Below are 23,666 nucleotides of genomic sequence, written 5' to 3'. Positions count from 1 at the left end.
GGAGCACACATTGCGGGACTGTACGCGTGAGGGGGGACAGACACCTGCCTTTCTCTAGCACAACTATGCTCATTCTGCTGCAGATCAAATCCCAAAAGTCTTTTCTATGAAACCAATGCCACAAGGATAAGGAGAGCTTTCAAAGCTCTTCGTCTTCACAGACCAAATGTGACCCAGGCCAGAGTGCGATGCAAACAGTAGGGAGGCACTTTACGGTGCTTGGAGACCAAGTCATTTCTAGTGACTTGAACCACATGCAATCGAAGGAAAAAATAACTATGGCTGTGGTCAGACGGGCAGCTTGAGCCGATGTCCTTGTGGTTCCCTTCCGGATTTAAAGTGCATGATCAGACAGCAACGTCTGCCTCCCGTTTCCTAGTCGGTGCCACCCATTCTGAGCAGCCTTCAAATTGGAGTTATCAGGTACCACGGAAAGTCCGCTCTTTACAGATGTCTGTGCTTTCACCCCACATTTCCAGCTGTCTGAACTCTCCTGCTGTGAAATCAAGCTGGTTGAGAGCAGTGTTCCCTCTAAGCTGAGTTAGTGTGAGCTAGCTCACTGTTTTTTAGCCTCCGGCTCACACATTTCTGTCTTAGCACAGGAAGGAGGGCTCCAGAGCAAACTAATTCATGCAGTAGCCAAATCACTCGCTCACAACTTCAATGCCATTAGCTCACCAAGGAGAATTTTTGCTCACAAGACTCCACAGCTTAGAGGGAGCATTGGTTGAGAGTGTGAACCTTCCGTTCCATCTTTGCCCCTCCCCCTTTTGATTTCTTAGCGATGTGCTCATAAGTGCATAATCGCACCTGGCGTTGTCAATCACCGCTTGCAAGCAGCCAAGTAGTCATTCTGGATTGGGAGCCCCCAGGGGAGCTTTTGAGCACCAAATCCCCCCCAAAAAACCCTCCTGTTTCTGCTTCAGAGCTGATGTTTGAGAGCATCTCATTATTGAAACGAGGTTAAATGTACTGAAGTCAATGGGACTACTCTCATGTAAATCTGCACACTCCCCCCCATGCAGTCCAAGGAAGAGAGGTGAAGGAGGCTGAGAGGGGCCGCAGTACTTGGCTGAGGGATCGCGGAGATGTCAAAATGAAGTGATGATTCAAGTGAACGCTTCTGCACATGCATGAAAGACATTTTTTTTTAAGGATGCAGCCCGACCACCCACCCTGTCGTTACTGTGCAGCGATAATCTGAACAGTTAACCACAGAGTGAACGTGCAGTGAGGCGGATTCAGGGTGGGATGTCTGAGCCAAACTCTCTGTTACAAAATGAAACGGAGAAATCAGAGGCAGGGCCAGAGCACGCCAAGCCTATCGTCTGACCACAGCCCTGATCTAAGGTTAGACATAGGACTGCCAAGTGGGGGCAGGGAACGGGTAAACCCCTGTTTCAGAGGCCCGATTTCCGCCGCTGCGGAATCAGGCCCCGGGGCTGCGTCCCCAGAGGTGACGCACAACGTAGAGCACGTTGGGGGCGTGGCCCAGATCGTCGGGGGGGAAACCATATGGTTCCCCCAACGATCTGGACCACGCCCCCAATGTGCTCTACGTTGTGCGTCACTTCCTGTGATGTTCTGGCGGCGCGCATGCGCTGCGCGCGCATCCGCAAACATCTCCTGGACTGAGGAAACGCTCCCCCGCCGGTGAGTAAAAAATACTTGGCAACCCTAGTTAGACAGGTGGCAGCCCAAGAAAGGGCCTTCTCGGTCGTGGCACCAAACCTATGGAATTCCCTATCCAGAACAATTTATCTGTCTCCTTCTATCACTGTCTTCTGCCGGTGGGTGAAGGCCTCTCTGTTTTGCTTACTGTGCCTTGATTGGTTCTCAGTGACCCTCCTTCCCACGCATGTGTCTACTGAGTTTCCATCACCGTCACAAAATGTGATCGTGAATCACTGCCCTGGCTTTAGGAGACTGTGCCAATTCACAGAGGACAGGTCTGTTAACAGCTTTAAGCCATGGTAGCTATAATGTTCAGAGAAAAAGAGACTGGATTTATACCCCGCCCTTCACTCGGAGTCTCAGAGCGGCTTACAAACTCCTTTCCCTTCCCCTCCTCACAACAGACACCCTGTGAGGTAGGTGGGGCTGAGAGAGCTCTGACAGAAACTGCTCTTTTTCAAGGACAGCTCTTATCAGAACTATGGCTTGCCCAAGGTCATCCAGCAGCTGCAAGCGGAGGAGTGGGGAATCAAACCCGGTTCTCCCAGATTAGAGTCTGCACACTTAACCACTACACCAAACTGGCCATGCTACTGAATATAACTTTTTCCTTCACGTTTGGCTGCTGCTTGAACCAGGATATAGAACCTTGGTCTGATCCGGCATCACTACTCTTATGGTCTTACAATCTAGCGTGTTGTTTGATGCTTCCACATCAAGAACGAAGGAAGGAAGACGCTCAAAAGCATGTATGGGGGGGGGGGAAATAAGCCATGAGATTTTACTCTTGCATAACTCATGTTCCTGACACACCACTCAAGTGAGCTTTCCTTAATAAATCAGCTATTCCTCTTGACTCTCTTTTTGGGCCTTCCCCTTTCTCTTCCTTCCTCTCTTTCCTATTTCATGTTTTGGGGGGGGGGGGATCGGCTCTGTACCACATTTCCTTGAAAGGCGCGGTAAACTTTTCACACTAGGCAAATATTTACATAGGATTTTGAAATGTTATACAAAGCCCTTGACGAGATACTGAAATTTCAAATGCTACAACCCAGCTGTCAAGTGTGCTTAAGCTACTTGATTTCAGTGGTGCATCGCCAATATGGGAGGGGGTTGCTTTAATTATAAGAAGAGGAGGAGGAGATTGGATTTATACCCCACCCTTCACTACCTGAAGGAGTCTCAGAGTGGCTTACAATCTCCTTTCCCTTCCCCTCCCCACAACAGACACCCTGTGAGCTAGGGGGGCTGAGAGAGCTCTTGACAGAATGCAGAAACTGCTCCCGAGAGAACAGCTCTGAAAGAACTTGTGACTGACTCAAGGTCACACCAGCAGTTGCACATGGAGGAGTGGGGAATCAAACCCGGTTCTCCCAGATTAAAGCCTGTTCTCTTAGCCACTACACCAAACTGGCTCTTAGCTAATAAGCAGAAGCACCTTCCAGAAGCATTTAGCTTAGCAGCAGTGAATCACTGGGCCCCAGACAGCCACCCCACATGCAAATCAGGGCCCAATTTTGGTTTGTTTCCTCCCATGTCCCCACCCCAACCTTCACAACGTATCTGACAGAGGTACCAGCCCCCTAATGGAATGCTGATTCAGCATCTAGCCTGACCACCACCACCCCACCGCAATTCGTAACAGAAGAGTTCCAGCAAATCAAGTCAAAGGTCCATCCAGTTCAACACTCCCTGCAGTTATCAGCCAGACATTTCTGGGAAGTTCATAGGCAGGATATGCAAACAAAAGGCCACTGCAGAGCGAACGAATGCTGTCTGCAGGCAATGTGTTTTTGGAAAAGTGACAGCCATGCCTCCAGTGCTATCCTTCATGTGCCTAACAGGGACCCAGTCTCATGATCCTGAAACGCTGCACAGTAGAAAACTCCATGAATGTGCCTAACATTTTAAAATGAAAAATGAAAAAAGCAGAACATACTAAACCATGGATACACTATAGTGAATGCATGAACACTGTTCACAACTTACACTGAATGCACTTAAGAGCTGAATGCTTAATACTTTTTTTGTTGTGCATGCACTAAATACTTCTTACATTATATCCAACACATGTACAGGTGGATATGCAGTTTCAACCCGCTATTTATCCAGACAGTTGTCCCCAGTTTTATTTGAAAAGTTTATATAACCCTCTGGGGATATTATGCTGACATATTCCAGTGGGAGTCCACCAGCTATGTGTATTAGGAGTGCATGGGTCCCCTTCTTGCATCCGATTCATGCGATCGCTGTTATCATGTCAACTGGGAAACAGGTGGATATTCTATACAGGTTGCATTCACAAGGACTACAGTCCAGTCCAGAGGAATAGAAACTGCACCCACATGGAAAATCCACATGTTTCCCAATCTACATGTGAGGCAGCTGAACAAACATGTGGTTGGTATACAGAACATTGGTGTAGCATCTGCAGAGTGCTTGTGTATTGGCTGATTTTTACAAACAGGCGTACACACATCACAGGCATAGCCAGAAAATTTTGGTAGGTAGGGCATGGGGAAACCCAAGGGGGGCACCCCGACCACGCCTGCTGCTCCTCTTGCCGCAGCAGAAGCAGCAGCTCTGGCTCCACTGCAACCTCTAGTCCGCCTCTAGTCCTTTCAATTGAGGAGACTAAATTCCAGGCTGCTTTTCTATGTAAGCCGGGGGGGGGGGATCTCTAACTCTCTCTCATTTGTATTTTGCAGTTTGATTTTATTTTTTGCAATTTTTATTTTATTTGCATTTTTAAAAACCTATTTATTTTTTGGCCCGGAAAAAAGAAAACGAGACTGAAGCTTCCCTGACAGAGCCTGGGGTCATTTTGGAAACCCCACACACATCTTACATCGTAAAACTGTTTTAGGTCCCCCCCGAGGGGGCAGCACTCATCTGTGGGGGGCATTGCCCTCAAATGCCCCCTCGGCTACGGGCCTGACACGCGTGCATGTGGGATGTATATGCATTCACTGTCACAGATGAACAGGACTCTAAGAAGTACACTGATGAGCAGAAATTACCTTCTAAACATCAAAAATGTGGAACACATATATACATTAAAGTCACTGACACGTAGAAGACCATGGAAACTTCTTGTCTCGAATAGCCATGGGCTGCAGGGGACCCATGCAGATTTTAAAAATTCACACAAGGCGGATATATGGGGAATTTCCACATCTGCAGGAACATGTGATTAGTATTTTTAAAGGTTTGAAAAAGAAGCCCCCAAATGGTAAAAGCAATGTCTGCACGCGAGCAGATATTGGGGGAAAAACTCCACAGCTGGAGCCACATTTTTGCTACGGCGACCCAGAAATAGCCCCCAGAGGAGATGAGTAAGACAAGGGGAGGAAGGAGGTGCCGCCTCAGCCAGAGGAGAGGAGCCAGCACAGAAGACAGTGGGGCCTCGTGGGGCCTGCTTTTGCACAAATAATAAAGCAACACATATCAGATAACACTGAAATATCAAAAAAAAAAACCACAGTCTGAGTCCAGTGGCACCTTTATGACCAACAAAGTTTTATTCAAGGTATGAGCCATGCACCCTTCCTCAGGTACCTCAGGTGTTCCTGGACTCAAGACTTTGTTCTGCTTCTTCAGACCAACATGTCGGCCTACCTGGACCTACTAAAATACTGAGATTGGCATTTAGTTTTGCATGAAGTCAGCCAAAGTTCGTTTCAGCTGTGTCTTCTTCAGAATGCTGTATTGAGATTTAAATTCGAATCCCGTTAGTCCTATAGAGAAACGTCTTGGGCTGCAAATGCTGTGTGATTGGAACGTGTAGTTACAACTTCTGGCTGTTCGGACAGAAAAGATGACCTACTTGAGGGATGTCAGCAAGCCTCAAGAGCGAGAAGTAAAAATGAAAGCGCGCAAACACACTTGCCCTCCTTTGAGGTTCCACAGGAAGACATCTGAGCGAGCCTAAAGAATTGCAAGTTCAATCTTCGGGCTGCCAGTTCTTGGCTTGGGAAACTGCTGAAGACACAGGGGCAGTGCTCAGGGAAGGTGGAGTTTGGGCAAGAGTCAGAAGCTCAGCAGGGCTGTGATGCCACAGAATCTAACTTCTAAAACCGCCACTGACTCCAAGGAAACAGATCTCTGCAGTCTAGAGAACACCCAGTCTTGGTAGGGTTGCCAACCTCCAGGTGGGACCTGGAGATCTCCCAGAATTACAACTCATCTCCAAACCAATGCTCCCTCTAAGCTGTGGAGTCCTGTAAGCAAAAATTCTACTTTGTGAGCTACTGGCATTGAAGTTGTGAGCGAGCGATTTGGCTGCTGCATAAATTAGTTTGCTCTGGAGCCATCCCTTCCTGAACTAAGACAAAAATGGGTGAGCCGGAGGCTAAAAAACGGTGAGCTACCTCACACTAACTCAGCTTAGAGGGGACACTGCTCCAGACCACCACAATCAGCTCCCCTGGATAAAATGGCTGCTTCAGAAGGTGGATTTTATGGCATTATACCCCATTAAAGTCCCTGCCCTCTCCAAACCCCACCCTCCTCAGGCTCCTCCCCCAAAATCTCCAGGTATTTTCCAACCTGGAGTTGGCAACCCTAGGTGCTGGGGTGAATCCAACCATCTTTCAATTAACCTTCCTCCAGTTTAAGTGGCTCTTCCTTATGATTGGGAAAAGGTTCCTTAGACTGGAGAAAGGCTTCAAATGTGAGTGGGATGTAAACGTTTCAATAGATAAATCAATAAACTGTGCTCAAGAGAGTGGTAGAATCCACCCCACCACCTGGAGGTTGGAAACGCTACGCTTGGTGCCCTCACTTCATTCAGTAAAGCAGCTTGGCGAAAATGTCCAGAGAGGAGACTAGCCCAGAAAAAGAGTGAGGACTCTGCTGAATCACGTATTCCTACAGTAATCATCTGTGACACACCAAGAGTCTAAAAGTGTGTGTAGGGGGGGAGATAACCACTTTGGTTATATTTGCTAGCTCTGGGTTAGGAAATACCTGGAGATTTGGGGGTGTGGAATCTGGGAACAGCAAGGTTTGGGGAGGGGAAGGACCTCAGCGGGGTGCAGTGCCACAGAGTCCACCCTCCAAAGCAGCCATTTTCCCCAGAGGAACCAATCTCTGTCGTCTGGAGATCAGTTGTAATCCTGGGAGATCTCCAGGCCCCGCCTGGAGGTTGGCAGCCCTAACTTGGGTCCTCGTTGACAAAGGTTTCCTTGCTTGGCTGCCTAGAGAAAATCCCGGCTTCTCACAGGCTATTGGTCATCATAAAACAAGGCTAGATGCTTACACACTAAAAAAGGGAACGAGTCTCTCTGAGATGACCCCGTCTCCTCAGCGAAGCCATACAAACATAGTTTGGAGTCACACTGTATGTTCAAACTGATCTGTGGATCTGTTCGTTTTCTCATAGTGAGGGTGCCTGCATCCATGCTTTCCCGCACGAGATTTCTTTAAAATGTGGCTGAAACATCTACAAATCTCCCTCAAGGTGTCCTCTGCTGTAAAGACGGACTACATTTCCTTTGGTTTAATGCAGTGTATTCTGTACCTTACCGGGGTTTCTGTTGAAAACAATGGGGAGACTGCTTCTCTGTATTGTCAGCCCTAAAGGTGGTACCTGATGGCGGAAAGTGCCATCAAGTCGCAGCAGTAGTACATAGACCTCCTTAAAGCAGAGAGGGCGAAGAAAGGGAAATTAAGAAGAAAAAAACCCACAGAAAGAGGAAGTGAGAACCAACCTTTGGCGGTCTCCCATCCAAGTACTAACCGGGGCTGCCCCTGCTTAGCTTCTGAGCTCTGACGAGACTGAGCTAGCCTGGGCCATCTGGGTCAGGGCTATGGTAGTATATAGACCTCCTTAAAGCAGAGAGGGTGAAGAAAGGGAAATGCATGAATCCAGGAAAGAGCAAAAACTAGAAGAAGAAAAAAACCACAGAAAGAGGAAGTGAGAACCAACCTGTGATTGACGGAAGGGGAGGAGGGAACATAATACTAACTATACAGAAAGAAAGGAGGGACAAATAATCTAATGTTTCTAAATAAACAACCCAGGGAGATATCTTCACAAGAAACTGACAGGCGTGGGACACGAACATGCAAAGTGACACCGGAGGATCAAATTTCACATCATGCAGCAACACAGGGTGCTTTTGGGGGGGGGGGGGTGGGGGGGAAGAGAAACACAGGGGGGTTTTTGGGGGGGGGGGGATGTGGGGGAAGAGAGTGTTTTAACACAATGCCTTGAAACCACCACCACCCTGCAAGCTACTCTAACACCTGCAGGGTTTTTGGCCCCACATCTATAAAACGTGGGCAAGGAGTTCTGAGGCAAACAAGCTGATAGGGGAAGAGTTAAGCATCCCATCTCTCTTTTCCCTCCTTTATTGCAAAGTACTTCCTCTCAAGGGAGCCTTAGATATTGTTTTCTCCTGAACAGGCACTCTTTACCCCAAACAAGACAAAGTTTTTCCCCCCAAAAGAAAAAAAAAGAGTGGTTCATCTTACATTTGCATTTAAGTTAAAATACATACATTCTGTAATTTAAAAAAAACACCAACCACCACTTTTTGTGTGTAACCTTTTCAGGGGAGTTGTCTTACACTCAGGGTGGTCTTCCTTACTGGGGGAGGGAGAGACACAGGCAAACCTGCTCTTGCCATGTAGAATGTGTGTTTATTCTGCCGTGAAAGTACAGGGCTGCTGTGTTAGCTATGACAACCCTTGTGCTTGCAAGAGAAACAACAGTCCAAAGGGCAGATCTGGGTACGGCTCGTCCTGAGAGATCGCTGGATCAGGACGAGAAAACTGAAGAGAAATCCAGACAGTTTTCTTAAGGACAACAGGCGACGGTCAAGGCCACCTGACCTGGATAGCCCAAGATCTCCCAATCTCCTTGAAGTTTGGAAGCTAAGGAGGGTTGGCCCTGGTTACTATTTGGATGGGAAACCATAAAAGAAATCCAGATGCAGAGGCAGGCAAAAGCAAACCACCTCTGAACAACACTTGCTTTGAAAACCCTACAGTGTTACGACTTGACGAGAACAAAATAAAAGGCTGGGCTAGAAAGTTCTTAAAGACTTCTTGCAAAGCACTGTACCCTGATACTTCGCTTTATTTAGAAGAGAGCTTCAGGTAGGCATGCTGCCCCCCCCCCAATTCAGATCAAAGACACACAGTGTGCATTTAATGGTTCAGTAAGCCGGCCCTGTGTATCACCCTGCCAGGCTCTTACCATATATCTGCAGCCAGCTTAAAGCCATTGACAAGCAAAGTCGTAAAATTCTCCTTTTCTCACTCCAATGACATACTGACAAAGAAATTACAAAACTTACACTAAACGTTCCCTAATCTCCTGGTGGTAACTGTATCCCCCGCTTATAGGATGAGAGGCAGTTGGGAGGAAGAGGGGGAACAATTTTCAGTGGGAGATGAAGAACACCGGAGAGAAAAGCAGAAGAGGAAGGATCAAGGATCTCCTCCCCCATCCCCCAATTCCCCTGTCAGCCTTTTGCAACTATTTTTCGTCTAAAAATACATTGGGGGGGACTGCTTAGGCATCACCTGTGAACGTTTTATATTGGCCCACAGAGACACGTTTCCCAGGTTATGAGCATACCAACAAGGGAGTCTGACTTTGGCACAGAGGTCCCCAATGTGGTGCCTGTGGGTGCCACACAGCACCCACCAACACCTTTCCTGGCACTCAAGTGTTTTTTGATAGTGGGCCGAGACAGTTGGGACTCCTGGCCAACAGGACTTCTGATCGGCCACTGGGGAACTGAATGGCTGTGCAGATCAAAATAACCTTTTGGGGGCAGCTGCCACTACAGGGGTGTTTTTATTCTCTCACTGACTCCTCTTTCCCAGTGTATTTTTTTTAAATTACTCCTCTTGTCCCCTGCACTTGGCTGTTTTCGGTGTGTGTAAGTGCCTGTGGCTCCACCTCCCATGGCGGCCATTTTGTGCTTGCACACACCACCCTGTGTCAGAATTCCAAAACTGCCCACATGTTCAAAAATGCTGGGGACCTCTGCTTTAGTGAGCAGGCATCTGTATTCTATTAGCCTCAGCCCCGTAGCTAGGGATTTGGGGGGCCTCCAGGGCAAGGGGGGGTCTGCTTGGCATGCACCCACACAGCCCCCACTAAAACTGCCCGCATGCTCAAAAATGCTGGGGACCTCTGCTTTAGTGAGCAGGCATCTGTATTCTATTAGCCTCAGCCCCGTAGCTAGGAATTTTTTTTTGGGGGGGGGGCTTGGGGGGGCCCACCAGCTAATTACATCAAAGGCTCCAGGGCAAGGGGGGGTCTGCTTGGCGTGCACCCACACAGCCCCCACTAGATCCTTCCTCTGAGGCGAGCCAGAATCCCAGTGTTAATAAACACTAAAAGGTCTAGGAAACCTGCCATGTTTATAAAAAAAAGGCGAGCAGAGATCAAGCTTCCTCCCTCACTCCTTCCCTGAGCCCATGATCTTTTCTGAAGCCTGGCGCAGAACATCCAACCGGAGGAGCGAACTGCTGCAATCCGACCAATGTGTGTGTGACTCAGTCAACCACCGGTTGCTGCTGGGTCCTAAAGAGACTCAGCTCATCGCAGATGAGCTCAAACAGGGAGACGCCGTCCCAGATCGATCAGGGGATGAGGGGGCCGGAGGAAGGGAGGGGGAGCTGAGGATCAGGAGAGGGGCCCGCAAAAATAGCGAGGGGGGGGACCATGGGCCCCACGTTAGCTACGGGCCTGATTAGCCTACTTAGCAGACCAGATTAGAATCCACAGTTCACCTATCGGGCGCCTGGAGACCAAGCCCTATGAGGAAAGGCTGAGGGACTTGGGAATGTTCAGTCTGGGGCAGAGGAGGTGGAGGGGGGGTATGTTTGCTCTCTCAAAGTATCTGAAGGGCTCTCACTTCTTAGAAGAGGGCGGGGAGCTGTTCCTGTGGGCAGCAGAGGAGAGGACTCACAATAATGGGTTTAAATTAAGGGCGGGAAGGTACCGGTTGGATCTTAGGAAAACCTTTTTTACAGTAAGCGTTGTGCAACAGTGGAATCGGCTGCCTATGGAGGTGGTGAGCTCCCCCTCGCTGGCAGCCTTGAAGCAGCGGCTGGACAAACACTTGTCAGGGATGCTCTAGGCTGATTCTGCATTGAGCGGGGGGTTGGACTAGAGGGCCTCTATGGCCCCTTCCGTGATTCTATGATTTTATAAACGTTAATAAAGGCAGGCTTTTATACTACTGTTTGATACCCCTTAGTTATGACTATATCGTAGGATTAAAGATATTCTGCACTGAATTATCTCGAGTACGTGCCCCAACCCTTGTCTCTCCAGCCAAGTTATCCCATGAGGTTTACTCTCAAAGAGTCCCAAGACAATTTATCTCAACTAATTTAAGCCTGAAGAGACGTGGGAATGTTTCTCATCTCTATGTTATTCTTAGAAAGTTTTTCCAAAACATTCAGACAAAAGTGACTAGCACCCAGTCTTCCTCTTACTATTAAAACCAGGCTTCAAGAGCAGGGATGGTGTGTTACCATGACAGAAAACAACAAAGCTAAACTGTCAAGGATGCTAGCGAGGAGGGAAAATGTATCTCAGTGATCTCCAGCATGGCACCCCTGAAGATTATGGCGTCCACCAATGTTTTTTCTGATGACCACTTGCTTTCCCCCCAAAGCATCCACGTGTCTTTACATCAGGTGCCCCCAATATGGTGCCCACCAACACCTTTCCTGGCGCCCACCAAGTATTTTTAGAAAGCGGGTGGGGCCAGGTGAGCTCTTGCCCACGGGAGATCTGATTGGCTGTGCAGACAGCTGCCGCTACAGTGTCGATTTTATTCTGTCTCTGGCTCCTCCTCTTCTAATATTTACTCCTCTTGTCCCCTGCACTTCAGTCTCCCCTGTGTGTGTGGTTGGCTCCACCTTCCAGTGGCCATTTTGTAGTTGCACCCACAGGCTCGAAAAAGTTGGGGATCCAGGAAGTAAAAGGCAATTTATTCTGCTTTAATAATTATTAGCATAGAATTTTTTTAGAGTTTTCTGAGAATTATGATAAGTAAAGAAATAATTGTTATAATGAAATAAGAGTTACCTAGTGAACAAGAAGGAAAAATATAATGGAATAAAAAAAAATTAGAAGTTAATAAGTAGGAGGTCGAAGCACTGTTGGAAGCCGTATATAGGGGAGGGAAAAGGGAGGGGGTAGGATGTATCGGGGATAAATGTATAAAATTTAATGTTGACTATGAATGTTTATATCCTAAATTTAAAAAAAATGTTACTAAAAGAAAAAGTTGGGGACCCCTGCTTTACATGTCTACATTTTGACTGTTTAAACATTCTGGATGTATTTGTATTTTAAACGCTTTATCTCAAATATTTTAATGTTCTGTCTTCATGTCGGGACTTTGAATTGGGTGGAAAGTAGGGTTACTAGCTCCGTGCTGGGAAATACCTGGAGATTTTGGGGGCGAAGCCTGAGGGTGGCGGGGTTTGGGGGAGGGGAAGGCCTTCAATGGGGTATGATGCCATAGAGTCCACCTTTCCAAGGGGCCATTTTCTTCAGGGAGAATCTCTGTCACCTGGAGACCAGTTGTAATAGCGGGAGATTTTTTCTCCATACATTTGATTCTTCTTTATAATGTTGTGTTGTTGTTGTTCAGTCGCACAGTTGAGTCCGACTCTGTTGTAGCTGTTCATATTGTGCTGTGTCTTTAACAACGTGTAATGATAAGCTTCATTCACAGCTGCGGGCAATTGCATGTTTCAGCAAGAACTTGTAGATTTAAGAAAAAGGGGGAAACTAGGCAATGAGAGGCTACGTGCCTACAAAACTGATAAGTGGCTTTCTGCATGTGGAATACTGATAAGAGCATTGGGTAAGTCCCATTTCGAAATAGGCATTGCTGTGGCTCTGAGTTTAGTGATACTCGAAGTCTGTTTTCCTTTTGTGCACCTCCTCATTATACGGTGACCTTGAGGGAGAATGTCTGACTTCAAACGGTCTTCTAAGGTCCGGATGTGTCCGTTATCACTGTGATTTCAAAGAAGAATTTTTGTTGTGAAACTAACAAAGGAATTGCATATTTAACTTCCCATTTGATGGACCCTGTGAATGTTTCAAACAACTGCGATCCTTTATAAATTTTGTTATGTTGAAATTGGTCAACTGATTTGCACTCGCAATAAGATATTACAGTCTTTGTGTTTGGTTTTTCGCCACCTGGAGGCTGGCAGCCCTAGTGGAAACGTGGTGCAGAAATGTTTTAAATAAATAATTAAAACATCTTTCCCAAAGCAAAGAGCCAATCCCACCTCACCGGTGCAGAAGGCACTTCAGAAGACTCCAGGGGGCATCAGCTTTGGGCCTGCAGGGAACACCCATTCATAGATCACAGCCCTCATCCTAGGATGATGACTTGGGACCTCCCAACCCTCTGCAGTAGCCACTCATGGCAGCCATTCTGTGGTGATGCCCACTTCCCCTTTTGCAAAACTCCACAAGGGCCCAAGACCCAACAAGGTTGGCAGCCCTTGTTGTGTACCAGAGAAGGTAGAAAAAGAAGTATTTTTCTCCCTTTCTCACAATAGGAGAATGCAAGGGCACTCAATGAAATTGATGAGCAGCAGGTTTAGAACAAAGGAAGTACTTCTTCACCCAGAGGGTCATTAACACCTGGAATTCACCGCCATAGAAGTGGTGGCGGCTACAAGCATAGCTTCAAGAGGGGATTGGATAACATATGGAGCAGAGGTCCATCAGTGGCTATAAGCCACAAGATATAAATGGAATGCTGTGTCTGGTGCAGTGATGCTCTGTTTCCTTGATGCTTGGGGGGCCACGTTAGGAGAGCTTCTGGAGTTCTGGCCCCACTGGTGGACCTCCTGATGACACCTGGGTTTGGGCCACTGTGTGACACAAAGTGTTGGACTGGATGGGTCACTGGCTTGATCCAACATGTCTTCTCTTCCATTCTTGTGTTCTTACCCCTATATGTAGTAAATATGAAAAAGGCTACTGGCAAATATCCAACTGTTCCATACACAGAACACAAAGTTTCTCTGCAACCCCTTTCAACATCCAGAATGAGAAGCCGTGGCTCAGTGGTAGAGCATCTGCTTGACACGCTGAAGGTCCCAGGCTCAATCCCTGGTATCTCTATTTTAAATAATCAGGTAGTAGATGAGGTGAAAGTCTTCTGCCTCAGACTCTAGAGAGCTGCTGCCAGTCTGAGGAGACAATACTGATCTTGGTGGACCAATGGTCCGTCTGAACAGCCCAGGTAGTGTCGAAGGTCTTCAACTAGAGGTCTGTCAAAATCTAGGGTCAGTCCAACCCAAATTCCAGGGTCAAAATTCAGTCCAAAGGTCAATTACTGAGAAAGCAGAGTCCAGTTCAGAGCATTATACAGGAAGCAAGGTCCAACAGTCCCAGGTCTTTCACAAGTGCAGGGGGGAAGATTCCAGAGAGAGTCAAGAGCCAGTCCAAGGGTCACAGGAACAGAACAAAGTTCAGAGCTGTGGTCAGTGAATCAAGAGGTTGGTGACTTGTTGCTTCCACACTGAGCAGTCTCCCTTGACTTACTTTTACAGGCCTCTACTGGAAGGTCTTACCTGCAGCCAGCTTCTTGGAAGTAACCCTGCAGCTACTCAACATCAGCAAGCAGCTGGGGTCGGGCCAGGAGACGTGTGCTTTGTCTTCTTTCCTGAAGCCCCGTTCTAAGCCTTCATCTCGGGTGCTCAAAGGGAGTGGCTGAAACTGGAGGGCTGGTGATGAGCTCCTGGGTTTCCCCTGTTGGAATGGGGCAGGGCTGTGCTGGTGGTTCTGCATCAGCTATTGGCTGTGAACTCTGACGAGCCTGCAGCTCATCTTCTTGCTTGCAGCTTTCTGCTGGTTCAGAGCTGATTTCCTGAGGCTCTTCTTCTCCTGAGGAGTCCTCTTCTCCTAAGGAGTCCTCGCTGTTGCTGAGTCCTGGCTGGCCCACCACAAGGACTCAATAACTTTCCTTCCTCTGACCTCCTGCTTTACAGCAGGCAGTGAGCTGAACTGGAAGGCTGCCACTCAAAGCAACACAGGGTTTTTCAGTTTGCTCACAGGCCTGGAGAAAAGAAGTCAATATCCCAGCCGTAGGAGTGGATAATGCCTGTTACTCACCAGAAGCTGGTAATTTCCTGACACAGGAAGAGAAGTCAACTCCCTTCTTCCAGAAAAACCTCCAAGCCAGGAGACAGCTTCCCGGTAATGACAACTCCTCCAGCCCGTCCTCTCCTCATGCAAGGAAGAAGGATGGGGGAGATATATCAGATGCTCTCTAAATCACAGTGAGGACATGCTGATCTCACCACATTCCTGCCCTGTTGGCTGGAGACATAAAATGTGTGTGTGGGAGGGGGGGTTATGCTGGGGACTACGTTACTTGCATGGGTAAAAACTGCGTAAGATGGAGGCTGTGGAAAGTGGGTGAACGAGGAAGCCAGCTGGATTCAACCTCATTCTTTTCTCTAAACATGCTCTTTGTTAGAAAATACAAGAGGGGAATTTCAAGGACTTGCAGGAAAGGGAAAATCCAATTTTCCCCAGCCAGACCCCACTTTTCCCATCCTTCTGTCTCCGCACCCCCCATCCTGCTGCCAGCCCCTCAAAACATGCCGTATGTGACTTAACTCAGAATGGATCAGATACTGAGAGCCAGTGTGGTCCAGTGGTTACAATGGCAGAGTACGATCTGGGAGACTCAGGTCCAAATCTCCATTCTGCCATGAAAGCTCACTGATTGACTTTGGGCCAGTCACACACACTCAGCCTAGCTTACCTCACAGGGTTGTCGTGAAGATAAAACAGAGGAGATGAGAACAATGTAATCCCCTTTGGGTCCCCACTGGGGAGGAAGGCAGGGCATGAATGAATGAATGAATGTATGAGTGATGGGCTATGGCAATTCTAAACCAACCTGAGATTGGGGCCGGAGGGGTGGGGGAGGCTTTGCAGTGGCATGTAGAATCATGAAGTTCTACAATCTTTAACAATCTTGAAATAGTTATGAGGAGAAGAAATTACAGTGGCATCCATAGAGCATAAACTCTGCTTGCTTTAAACTGAGCTTACTAAATCAGGGGCAAATTAGAAAATAAATTTTAAAAGGTAAAGGTTCCCTAGGGTTGCGGTGCTCATCTCCGTTTCAAAGCCGAAGAGCCAGCGCTGTCCGAAGTCGTTTCCGTGGTCATGTGGCCGGAATGACTAAACACCAAGGTGCACGGAACGCTGTTACCTTCCCACCGAAGTGGTACCTATTCATCTACTTGCAATTTCTTGCTTTCAAACTGCTAGGTGGCAGGAGCTGGAACTAGAGACGGGAGCTCACTCCGTCATGCGGCACACTGGGGTCATGAACTGCTGAACTGCCGACCTTCCACAGCCTGCAGTTCAGCATCTTAACCACTTGAGCCACCGCAGCTCCCAGAAAATAAATACAACCAGATAAAATAGGAGACAGGGCCTGTTGTTTCATAGATTATCCAAATAAGCTAGGCCTAGATAAGGAGGAGGTGGAGGAGGAGATTGGATTTATACTCCACCCTTCACTACCCAGAGGAGTCTCAGAGCGGCTTAAAAACTCCTTTCCCTTCCCCTCCCCACAACAGACACCCTGTGAGGTAGGTTGGGGCTGAGAGAGCTCTTTCCAGAACTGTCCTTTCAAGGACAGCTCTGACAGAACTATGGCTTGCCCAAGGTCATCCAGCAGGTACAAGTGGAGGAGTGGGGAATCAAACCCGGCTCTCCCAGATTAGAGTCCGTGCACTTAACCACGACACCAAATGGGCTCTCCAGTTGTTAGAAAGATCCTACAGATTTAATTCTTCCACTGACTCTTGTTAACTGACTTCCTGAAGCACCAAGCATCTCTAGCAATAACATCCTCTCTGGAAAAGCCCAGATATTATCTTCGATGAGGGGGGAAACCAAACCTTGGTTGCATGGGATGAATTCTGGCGTCTAGATTTCTGGTTAATTAGCACCAGTGTGGAATATATATTTTCCCATAGGTCAGTCCAAGCACTGAAATGACCCTCCACTTCCCTCAGTGGCAGGAAATTTCAGGATGGCTTTTCCATGAGGGCGGAACTACAGGATATGCTTGACATGTGTCAGGTCATAGGTGCACTACCGGACTCACAGTGGGATGTATATCGGGGGAACTCACCTTAAAAAGTGCTTGATCTTCCCGCTCAGAACACTCTCTCGAAGCATCAAGCAAAGAAGTGGTTTTTAAGGTGCATTCCCATGGTGTACGTCTCACTGTGAGTCCAGTCACACACCGGGGACCCAACACGTGGGGGCCGTAACCTGCCATCATGCCCTCAATAAAAAGCCACAAACACCAAAAGATCCTCACTTCCCTCAGTGGCAGGAAATTCAGGACTTCCTTTAACAGAGGAAGAGGTAGCCAGCAGCTTCACTGGTCTGAGGACAAACTCCCAAACAGGAAAGTCATGGAATATTTTTTATTAAGACCTGTCCAAATGTCACCAAACTGTCTGAAGCAGGCTGGATGTTGAATACAAAAAGGGAAAAGGGGAGTGGATAGAACTGTTTCTAGATGTGATGCTATGGTAAATTTCCTTATGGAGAAATGTATGAGACACTTACAGTGCCTTTTCTAGCAAACTGTTTCTTTAACATGTAGTTTCAGAAAGGATAGCCAATTTAGTTTGTCACAACAAAAATAAACCGCCTTAGGGCCCCTTAAAGACTGATCAGACTTTATTCTAGCATGAGCAAAGGCAGGGCATAATAAATGTTTTAATAAATAAGAAAACTCCTTACGGGGCAGATATTAATATGAGATTATGAAAAAAATGAGCAACAGGGTCAAGAGTCCAGGAAATGCATTTTCTCCTTTTATATATATATGCTTCTTAGTGAGGCCCTATTACATTCTGATAAATATGGGTATAGGGCTTTAAATGTAAGAACCAGCACTTTGAAATGAATCTGGTATGCTGTTGGCAGCCAGTGCAGCGCTTTCAGGACAGGCCTGATATGGTCTCACCTAGTGAGACCCATCAGCATCCTGGCCGCCGCATTCTGCACTAGCTGCAGCTTCTGGACTTGCGACAAAGGCAGCCCCATGTAGAGAGCGTTACAGTAGTCCAACCTCGAGGTGACCGTCGCATGGATCACTGTGGCCAGGTCATTGCGGTCAAAGAAGGGCCAACTGCCGAGCCAGCCGAAGATGGTAAAAGGCTGACTTGGCAGTGGCTGCTACCTGGACTTCCATTGTTAAAGCGGTGTCCATGAGCACTCCCAGACTCCTAACCTCCGACGCTGGCACCAACGGCGCCCCATCGAAGGTTGGGAGAGGGAGCCCCAACCCCGAACCGACCCGACTCAGGCCCAGGACCTCCGTCTTCGCCGGGTTTAGCTTCAGCCGACTCAGCCTGAGCCAATCAGCCATGGCTTGTAACGCTCGGTAGAGGTCTTCTGGACTGGAGTCTGATACTGTGCAACTGAACAACAACAAAAGCTAGCAATGCCTGGCAATGAATGGGAGTCGAGGGGGGTGCAGGCAAGGACACAGATGTGCTGTTGAGCCAAAAGTGTGATGTCACTTCTGGAGAAAACGCAGAAGTGACATCACACCTCTCTAGAAATCACCAGACACACTATGGCATCATATAGTTTCCAGCAGAGAGGTGTGACAGTTTCTAGACAGGTGTGACGGGAGCCTGACAGCATTTTTAAATTTCTCTCATGTTGCCACTCGGAGCAGCAGTGGGAAACGAGAGCCAGGGAAGGCGGATTTCCAAGGGGGAGTGGGAAGATGGCAGCCCTGGCTCTAGTCCATGGAAGGTCATCCTGGAATAAAATCTTGTTAGCTTGCAAGGTGCTACAACTCTCCTGTTTATTTTAATACTAGAAATAAGGCCCGTTGTGGAAATAAATACAATGAGCTCTAGAAAGAGGCTCTGGGAGAGTGCCCCGGCCTTGGGCACTTAGTGTCAATTTGCTGTGGTGACCTCAGCAGGGTATGACACCGAGTCCACCATTTTTTCCATTTTCTCTGCTACCTGAAGAACAGTTGTAATTTTGAGTGATCTCCAGCCCTCACCTGGAGATTGGCAACAATGGCTCCCCATGAGGGAATGGCTGGTTTGGAGGGTGGAGTCTATGGCATTGTACCTGTCTGAGGCTCCACCCCTCCTCAAACCTCAACCTCTCCAGGCTCCACCCCTCAAATCTCCAGGAATTTCCCACCTCGAGTTGGCAACCCTATCTCCTTCCCAGCCAATCATCAACCTACCTTTATTTCCCACTCACTTTTCAGCTTTCCACCCCCCCTCACCTGCAGCCTCTACCGTGCTCTGAAGCTCTGACTGCTACGTCACATTGGCTGTCATACAGGGGCCATCTCAGCAGGATATAAGGACACAGAATCCACCATTTTCTCCAGGGGAACTGATCTCTGCCATCTGGAAAGCAGTTGTAATTCTGAGTGATCTTCAGCCCTCACCTGGAGATTGGCAACAATGGTTTCTCCCAACAGGCACTAAGGGTACCTCAGAACACATTTTACCTCAGAACAGCAACAGCAAACTGTTTAAAAAGTTAGAGGCAAAGGCCAATGAGACCACATATGCAAATGACCTCTGTACTTCGAGGCAAAGGCCAATAAGGCCACATATGCAAATAACCTCTTTCTGACTGGCTATGGGGGGGAGAGGAACAGCAAACTGTTTAGAATGTTGGAGGTGAGACTCTATCCACGCAGCCAGTGGTTAGGGACAGCTTCTGAGTGACAGATCACGGAGCCAAAGGCTGTGGGCCCTGTGTGGAATGTTCAGCAGCCACCACCAACAGAGAATGATTATATAGGGAGATACAGGCCGATCAGATGGGAAACAAGCAGGCAAGCAAGCAATCCTAACGCCAAAGAAATTCCAGTCTCCCCAGTACTTTAAGAGAGTAATCATACTGTGGGCTGCACAGAATCCTACTCAGGTCTGTTCAGTAGGTCTTACTCCCAAGAAATGGGATTAAAATATTTTAAACAAATAAATCAAGTGGTAGGCTATATAAAACCCATTCTCCCTAATCAAGAAACATATTTATCACTACAAAATATTAAGCTTTTTTATTATTTGGTTTTTATTTCCAGCCTGGATTTCGATTCAGAAGGGTCCCCAAGGCTGTGGTCACACACACTAAATAATCCACTTTCAATCCACTTTCCAACCGTATTTTGCCAGTTCACACAGTAAAAATCCCGCTGGGAGGTGCACTGAAAGTGGATCAAAAGTGGATTATTTAGTGTGTGTGACCGCAGCCCAAGGCAGCCTATGAAAAACACTACATTATAATTGCATAGGGGGCTGATTCCTTCCTCTCTAACAGCTTTACTCTGGCATGGCCCTCCTTCCTCATGGGGTCACTGTGGTTGCTTCCATCCAGATCAACATCTTCTGATCTTCCCACACCACCACAGAACTATCAACTCTCAGTCTTTTGTGGGTAGACGGTGATAAAGGCCCCAGCCTCATTTCTCTGGACCGGTTACAAACCTGTTCCAGGCTCCTCTAACCCCAGTCCTAGTTTATTGCCTGGTTTAGATTATTCATCCTATCGACTGTATTGATTTACATGGTGCAATCCACCATTTTTCGGAGGGACGGTTCCCAGGGGCACTCAAGGATGCGATGGTCCACCCTCTCTTGAAAAAACCTTCTCTGGACCCAGCGGAATTGGCCAACTACCGGCCGGTGTCCAATTTGCCCTATTTGGGCAAATTGATTGAGAGGGCGGTGGCGTTACAGCTGCAGAGCTTTCTGGATGACGGTTCCATCCTAGATCCTTTCCAGTCCGCTTTTCGCCCAGGACATGGGATGGAGACTGTGCTGGTGGCCCTTACTGACGACCTCTGAAGGCATCTGGATCGAGGCGGTGTGGCGGCACTGTTGCTGTTAGATCTGTCGGCCGCATTTGATACGGTCGACCACCAGTTCCTGACCCACCGCCTCGCCGACACGGGGATTAAGGGGCTGACCCTCCAATGGCTTGCCTCTTTTCTCCAAGGTTGGGGACAAAGGGTGGCAGTCGGGGAACAGCAGTCCCGGAGGCACCCACTTGAGTGTGGGGTGCCTCAGGGGGTGGTGCTGTCTCTGTTGTTATTTAACATCTATATGCACCCCCTTGCCCAGATTGCCCGGAGGCTTGGGCTTGGGTGTCATCAATATGCAGATGACACCCAGCTCTATCTGATGTTGGGTGGCCAGTCAGACTCCAGTCCAGAAGATCTCTACCGAGCGTTACAAGCCATGGCTGGTTGGCTCAGGCTGAGTCGGCTGAAGCTAAACCCAGCGAAGACGGAGGTCCTGGGCCTGAGTTGGGTCGGTTCGGGGTTGGGGCTCCCACTCCCGACCTTCGATGGGGCGCCGTTGGTGCCAGTGTCGGAGGTTAGGAGTCTGGGAGTGCTCATGGACACCGCTTTAACAATGGGGGTCCAGGTAGCAACCACTGCCAAGTCAGCCTTTTACCATCTTCGGCTGGCTCGGCAGTTGGCCCTTCTTTGACCGCGATGACCTGGCCACAGTGATCCATGCGACGGTCACCTCGAGGTTGGACTACTGTAAGGCTCTCTACATGGGGCTGCCTTTGTCACAAGTCCAGAAGCTGCAGCTAGTGCAGAATGCGGCGGCCAGGCTGCTGATGGGTCTCACTAGGCGGGACCATATCAGGCCTGTCCTGAAAGCGCTGCACTGGCTGCCAATAGCATACCGGATTTGTTTCAAAGTGCTGGTTCTTACCTTTAAAGCCCTATATGGCCAGGGTCCAGCATACCTGAGGGACCGCCTTTCCCCATATGTTCCCCCAAGGGCACTACTGTCGGGGACTCAACATCGATTGGTAACCCCACGTCCTAAAGATATTAAATTTGCTGTCACCAGGGCCAGGGCATTTTCGGTGGCGGCTCCCGCCTGGTGGAATGAGCTCCCAAAGGAGATCCGGGCCCTGCGGGACTTGGCGCAGTTCCACAGGGCCTGTAAGACGGAGCTCTTCCGTCAGGCTTTTGAGTAGGAGCCGCCACCATCACTATACCATCACCATACCACCACCACTAAATGGAGTGGGTGTCATCGGGGAACGAGACAGCCCTGGGAGGAAGGATGGATCATTGTACCATCTGGAGTCTATCGTGTCGCTCTGGGACCATTTTGTTACGTGTGACCCCATCTGTTATTGTGACATCTAGAGCACTTGTATTTTATAGGGATGATCGTTTTATTGTGTGTTTTATTCTGTTTTTTACCTGTTGAATTTTGGCATATGTGCCCTTCTGTTAGCCGCCCTGAGCCTATCTGGGGAGGACAGGGTATAAATTTACCAATAAATAAATAAAATCCACCCTGAGCCTCAGTGAGAAAAGTGGACTATAAATACGGTAAATTAATAAAGTATAACACACACACACACAATGTCAAAAACCATGAAAGAAAAATGTCTGTTTTACTGTTGAGGTGACATAAAGAGATGATATCACAGGAATGGACCTGTAGCTCTCTCTACTGCCACCACCAACCAAGGCCCTGGTAAAGTGTATCAGTGTACACCCATAGACACCATGTTTGGGCCCTAACTGCATTTTTCACCTCTTTTACTGGCCTGTGGCTTGCTGTAGTCCTAAGCAACTTCATCTAAATTAATGTGCGTTACTTTCACTACGTACTAATAATGGTTAAATGACTAATGCAGTTTTGCTGCCAAGCAATTTGCCAATTCAGTACCCTCTTTCCCGCTCTGCCATACAAGAAAGAAGACTTCTCCTCCGGTTCTAGTCAACTAGTAAGCAGCAGGTCTTAATAGGCAATAACTAGAGGGGTAACACAACCACATGGCCAGAATGGGTCAGGAAAAAATGGTTGGACGAGGACTACGGTTTGTCATAAGGAATTTGTGTATCAGGGTGGTCACCCACAGACAATAAACGAGGAATTCCATGGTCTTTCAGCTTCGCCTTTTTACTGTTTTTTTTTTGTAAATTATTAAGCATGTGGTGGCAGTGCGAACTTCTGAAGTAACGTCCAAAGTAGTAACTTCTATCTCCCAAGTTCTGAGAACAGGATAAGAAGTTGCATAAAATAAATCACTCGTGTATTCTCTTTTTGATATTTGGGCTTTTGAACATGACCTTCGTGCAATCCTAGTTGTCTGTGCTTGGATCAGCTGAGAATGCCAGGTGCCCTCTGATCTGCAGAAGTTCTTTAAAGACATATTGTGGCAGTTTTGGATGTTACAAGAAGGGCTTTTCCACATTCAAATTTCCCTTGCTTATAAGTTCCTGTATCTTGGAGGGGGTGGTGGTCTGCTTTGCACGCAATTTGCTCCCTCTAGTGATCAATTTGCTATTACAACCAGTTTATATCCAGCATAAAAACCTGCAGTTAAAATCTGCAGCGAGGTATGCTGGACATAAACCGGTGTAATATAGAATTGACCATTAGAGGGAGCAAAACACACGCAGAACAGACACATACATACACCTGAAGAAGCAGGAACTTACAAGCAAGGAAAATAATAATGCAGAAGAGCCCTTCTTGTAACATCCAAAACTGCCCCATGGTATGTCTTTAAAGAACTTCTGCAGATCAGAGGGCACCCGGAATTCTCAGCTGATCCAAGCACAGACAACTAGGATTACACAAAGGTCATGTTCAGATCTCCACTCTGCCATGAAACCTTGCTGGATGACCTTGGGCCAGTGACTCTCTCAGCCAAACCTTCCTCAGAGGGCTGTTGCTTTGAGAATACCACACTTATCAGACTAACCTACCTCACAGGGTGTTTCTGAGGATAAAAAGGAGGAGAGGATAATAATGCAAGCCATTTTGGGTCCTCATTGGGGAGAAAGATGGAAGATAAAATAAACGAATGAATTAACCACCCCGGCAAACAGGGGAGGCAACAATTGAAACTATAAGGTAACAAGTAGGGATCCGAGGGCGGTTATCCCATTCCTCACACCTTT

General features: G+C 47.9%; 1 protein-coding gene across 1 annotated transcript in view; it reads right to left on the bottom strand.

The window, feature by feature from the left end:
* The window catches only part of STAT6 (signal transducer and activator of transcription 6, interleukin-4 induced), a 100,758-nt gene that overhangs the window by 58,607 nt on the left and 18,485 nt on the right, over window positions 1–23,666 (bottom strand). The gene's annotated exons all lie outside the window — the stretch shown is intronic.

This window comes from Gekko japonicus, unplaced genomic scaffold (genome assembly GCF_001447785.1).
Source record: "Gekko japonicus isolate JY-2015 unplaced genomic scaffold, Gekko_japonicus_V1.1 scaffold1492, whole genome shotgun sequence".
Lineage (NCBI taxonomy): Eukaryota > Metazoa > Chordata > Lepidosauria > Squamata > Gekkonidae > Gekko > Gekko japonicus.
Note: the sequence above shows the minus strand (reverse complement) of the source record. Positions and strands in the feature narration are given on the sequence as shown.